This window comes from Pinus tabuliformis, chromosome 5_1 (assembly GCF_031772625.1).
Source record: "Pinus tabuliformis cultivar Carrire ecotype Pingquan chromosome 5_1, CPIR1, whole genome shotgun sequence".
Lineage (NCBI taxonomy): Eukaryota > Viridiplantae > Streptophyta > Pinopsida > Pinales > Pinaceae > Pinus > Pinus tabuliformis.
Genome location: NC_142305.1, coordinates 807354810 through 807360819, shown reverse-complemented (window position 1 = coordinate 807360819; position 6010 = coordinate 807354810).

The following is a 6010-nucleotide window of genomic DNA, read 5'->3' as shown; positions in this document are numbered from 1 at the left end:
GACTTCAAAAAAGAACCAAATGAAACCCTCAAAGGATTTAGGCAACTCAAGAGGAAAGTGCAAGGCTCGAGGTGATGGTTGTGAATGTGGGAGTAATGAGGGAGTTGGCGAGTTGATAGGCTCAAAAACCGATGCCTCCCAAAATTACCATCAAACGTGTGGATTTCCTGAACAACTATAATCCATGCAGAGCATATGTATGATGTTGAGTAAGGGTCAATGTGATTAAACAAGGGAGGAGCCAATCAAAATAATTAATGGAGAGGCCAAGTCAGTAGTGCATATATCGTTTACGTTATGTCTTCCGAGATGGAATATCAAACCTTGCAAGTTTCTTAAAAGACCATCACATCACCGTATTTGATTAATTGCAAGATTCATATAGAATTTTCCAGTGAGATCCTGAGCTATATATTCTAGGTCGTAAAATTAAATTGCCTATAATCATCAACACTTGTATTAATACCCAAGAGTATTAAATCAATTTGCCAAGAAACTATATTCGTGCAATAATCATCATGCATACATGCCATATGATGACTAAAGTTATATTCCATATTGCACAAGTATGAGTTCCATACAAAAACCATAATATAGTTAATATCAACACATAAACCTTTTGGGTGAGTGGACATTCGTAGCCATAGTCCAAACTTTAAGAAATTAAAGTTTTCAAATTGCATTATTAGCATCAGGCCCAATAAAGTATACCACATATATATATGCTCCAACCAAAAACTGCTCAAACCCTTCCAAAACACACACACACACATATGTCACAACCAAACAACACCAAAGGTTTATGAAGAATGATGTCAAACAAACCACATGAATGTGAGCCTTGGCCAAAACACAATTTTGGACCTGTTTTCAACACACACACACACACACATATATTTTCAAACCTTTATGTATAAGCCAATATGAAATTTATACAAATAATTAAATAGGAACAAATAGTCAATAGTCATCCAGTGAATCATTATGCCATGGAGATAGACTTGATTTGGCAGTAGTGTCCTTGTGGCCAAAACTTTGCTTATAAGAGGGGTCCCACCTATTAGGTCTTTAATCAATAGTCAAATATGACAAACAATGTTAAGGAGAGCTTTAATTTAAACATGCAATGTTTTGTAGGTGTCATTAGTGTTGGCTGTCGTCAATAGGGTCCTAGTTTTAGTTATACATTGAACCTCATGGTTTCACATTTTACTCAATTTCTTCACTTGGTTTTAGAAGTTAGAGGAGTTGATTTCATAGTGTTTGATAGCTGGGACTTAGGACCTTGTCTCAAGATGGTAAGCAATTAAGGATCTCAGGAGAACCTCAATGCAAGCATAGTGCTTGATAGGCTTTTGGAAGCTTCTTAGGCAATGTTAGCTTCCATCCATAAATTAGAGGACATGGTTGAGAGACAAAGGTGTTCCTTCCAACTTTTTATGGAGGCCAAGTTGTTAAACCACCACACAAACATGGAGAATTCTCTAGAAGGGTTGTGGGAGGAGGTCTGTTTGCTCAGTGCTTGAGTGGTTGCGCTGGTAGTCTCTAGCAATTCAACTGAGAGGCAAGCGATTGGAGGAAATGGCTTAGGTGCTACCATGGAAGGAAAGAGAACTCGTCATTCTAGGGGGTCTGAAGTTGTTAGTCATGGTCTTTGATGAGGCCTGTGCCTTGTCTTGGAGGTTGAATTTTGGTCAACTAAAGTCTATTTATGTTAAATATCCTATGTTATTATGATAGTCTGTAATTTTTGTAATCTCATCGGGTCTTTCTGCAGAGTTTATAGTGGTCACCTCTTCTATCTAAAATGGATTTTCAGCGCAAGAGGTAGTAAGCATTATGTGTGGTTCGATGAAGACAAGAATTTTGTATATGAAAATCTATATAAGGGTTTTGGGTCCATCTCCAACTTTTATTAACACAAAATACCCTTACATGTTTCTTTAAAAAAAACAAAAGATTTATTTATTTATTTATAATAATGTATCCTTATAATATGAAGAAGTAAATTCAACTTCAAATCATTGTATATTTGCTATGTATTCCTTTTTTGTTAATACAAAAGGACAATATTTTCTTTGTGGAAAAATTCAGCTTAAAACATATTAAAATTGACTATAATAAATATTAGATATCAAACTTATGAAAAATTAGTTGGTTGTGAGTAATTCCTGTGGACAAGCTTATTTTAATAACGAAAACTTGCAATCTCATTAGAATTCTATTATCGGATTTCAGTGAAAAATGTAAAAACATAGAACATTTGGATCACTTTTTTTTTTTGGTGAAGTTAAGATTCTATTTATTGATCATAAAAGTACAAGCTTCATAGTCTTGGTTTTCCTAGGTATGTCACTTGGGAAACAAGAAAAGTGGAAAAACCTTAAACTCTTTACTATCTAAGTTTTGTAATCAAAACACAAGCTGGAAATTACAAAAGTTTTAATCCATAGATGGATGCTATCTAGCCAGGTGACCATAACAATTTCATAAACATAAAACCAAAAAAATAAACTGAAGCAACAATAATATAGCATGTGGACTAAGATGAGCTTGAGTGTTGCATCTCAATTGGCTCTTTGCCATGTTAATGAAGCTTCCTAGGCCTGGTGGGAGACCCAAATAGTTCTCAATTCTCTGCATGTAGTAATTAAGTTCTTTAAGTAGAGTTGAAGCTCATCCAACATTAGTAGAATATCCTCTTTAGCCTCATTCATGTCCATCAATTTCCATCCTAATAGTGTCTTCATATGTCAATATAAATAAACTATGTGCATATATTAGTTTTTCCTAACCCTAATATGACTTATGTCAGGTATCTAGGTGGCTACCTCAACCATAATATTCATGTCTGACAAACAACCATGTTCACCCATCATATCTCTTTTAGCTTTGTTGAGTTCCACTTGAATGACGTGCTGAGTCTATTCATGATAATGCTAGGGAAAGGATTCCACACCATAGCAAGCTCAGACACGCCTTCCATTCTCGTAGTAAGTTGTCCTCGATGATAGTGTGCACACTAGCATGACATCTTTGTAGCCATGAACCAAGAATATACTGAGATGCTGGAGTCTTCTAGGATGGACCTTGAAACATTGAGAGTGATGCAAGGATGGAAGACAAAGACATGAGCTTGCATTTAGAGGGGATGTGACAAAGAAACTTGGCCATAGGGAGAAGGGAGTAAACTAAGGAACACGAAGAGTAGAGGGTAATGACTAGGGAGTCAACTTGTATAGAGGAAGGAATGAAAACAATAAGGTTGCAGAGCTACATAAGTGTCCTCGTAGGTGCATTGTGAAATCAGAATTTGCCCATTGTAGAAAAATTGGAATGTTGAGCTCCATAATAAAAATTAAACTCAAGTGCATCATTGTTGCATGTAGGATCAAAGTATCCATATTTCCAAGTGCATGACAAGGGCTCGTGCAAGTCGATGAAGACTAAATCTCGTCATGGTTGAACATGAATAAGTTGGTAAGGGTGGTGGCCTTAATTAGAGTTTGAAGGGGGGGTACGAGGAGGGGGGGGCAACTTGGCACGTTCCCTCCCATTATTGCTGAGTGGGACAACTAGCTTGACGACCTCCACCTCTCATGTCCCACCTCAACCCATACAAAAATGTTCTAATGAAATAATTAACTGATTAATTAAATTTACACACATAATTCCAAAAACAACATCTCAAATGGTTGAGAAAAATGGTTAGAACTTTCCCACCCAAAAATAACACAACAAACTATGATGTAATTGATGAAATTAAAATGCAAATATCTCTTATACTTAAAGTGTAAACATTGCTTTCAAAATATTGATTATTGAATATAAAATTTCGATTTCAACATTTTAACAATGCGAAGACATAATTTACTAGATTCCAGTTAAAATATGTTAAGAAAACGCCAAAGAAACCAGAACTTTGACTCTTTGTGGTATGACTATTTCAAATAGCAAGCTCCACATTATAATTGAGTTTGAAGTGGTCAATAAATGAGTTTTTATTTGTGTCAGTGGAGCTATAAACGTCGTTGAACATGGGGAACAGCGTAGCCATTTTCAAATATGAAAATGTTTGGCGCAACAACACATCATAGATGCTGAGATTGTTGAAATTTGCAGTTTCACATGCACAAGAATTTAAGATAGGCCAAAATCAACCTGGGTCCTTGGATATATTAAAAAATTATTTAGAAATATTTTATCTCAAAATGGGTTCTTAGATGTGTTAAAATAACACATTATTTAAAAATATTTTATGAATATACTCCGATATGATTAATGCGTGAGGAAGGTGCGATTCGTTTTCCCAACGCTCCAAAGTTGATGTTTGTTGGTTGTTAGTATTTAATTCTTATTTAGTTGACCGTTTTTAAAATATAAATAAAAACTATTAAAGAGAAGTTAAAATAAAATTTGATTCGTGTTTAATATTAATATGGTGATAAAGTTAAAATAAAATTGGATTAGTAATATTGTATTATGAGTTTTATGTTATCTGTGAATAAGTGTTTTTGTCAAGACACTTTATGTTTTGTGTGTAAAGGTTATTGGTTCAAATACTCATTAAATGTTTATTTAAAAAAATATTAATATTGTATTATAATTAAAATAAAATAGTGTTTAATATTAATATTAATTTATAGTTAAGATAAAATAGTGTTTAATATTAATATTGTGTTATAGTTAAAATAAAATTTGATTAATGTCTAATATTTATTTTGCGTTTTTTCTAGGTGAGAAAATCTAATGTGTTATAATTTAGTTGTCAAATTAGCACTGAGGACAACCAGAAAACTACTATTATTCAAACAAAGTCACTATTATTCAAAGAAAACTACGACACCTAGAATAATCCGTTGATGATTTGTAAGGGGGCACGCTTTCACTCCTACCAGATGCCTCTCTTGCGAGATGCCTCTAGTTCTTGGGCCGATGATGATTTGTAAGGGGGCAGGCTTTCACTCCTACCAGATGCCTCTCTTGCGAGATGCCTCTAGTTCTTGGGCCGAGGCTTTCACTCCTGCCAGATGCCTCTAGTTCTTGGGTCGTTAACTTGTTTCCTTACGTCCTTACGTCGGTTTGTGTTATAATTGAATTGAGTAATTTTAAATATTTTTATTCTTTTTGGATTAGGTATATTATGTTTGAGAAGAAGTTATACACCATGGAATCAAGAGATTTCCTAAAATTGCTTCTAATTCCAATGAAAATTCCTACTTTCTGCTTAAGTGAGGATAGCATAAGGATGCCTAGGCTTGGCTAGTCTATTGGATATTGTTACTTCCAACTTTAAGGAGAATTTGTGGAGCAATAAATAATTATAAGGAAAAAGGAAACTAAGATACTATAAAGAGGTGATGAACCCCAATCTCCACAACCAAAATTATCCTCTGCTTTGACTAGCTTTAAGAAGAAGATAGATATTGCTAAGACAAGACAAAATTCTCATGAACTTCACCTCTCTCAATTCCTAAAACGTGCCATAAGATGAAATAATCTCTCACTAGTGCAATGCTAGGAGAATTGATGATGAAAAACACTCTGGTAGATTCTTTGTCTTATACTCACATTCTATTTAATTTATGACACTATCAACATTCTTAACTTTCTAAAAGAGTAAAACTATAATGATTTGAGAACCTTCTTTCACGTTTTTAAACATAAAAGAATTCCTTTCTTATATTAGATAAACCATTTAAATTTCCATAAAAATTTATATAATTTAATTTATTTAAAATGGCTTATATTATAAAATTTTATATTAAAAATAATTAACAACTGATATTATTTTAAGTGACGAGGAAAGACAAAATTATAGAATATACTTCTGCTGAGATATATTTAAATGAATTTCTATGATTAATTAATACCAACAACCTTAACTATAGTTAACCGATTATATGCATTCATATCGTAGTTGTTAGCATGCTTCCATTTAATATTTGAATAACCACAATCGTCGGCGAGAAAACCTTAACAAAAATGGTGGACGTGGACAACTGGTAGT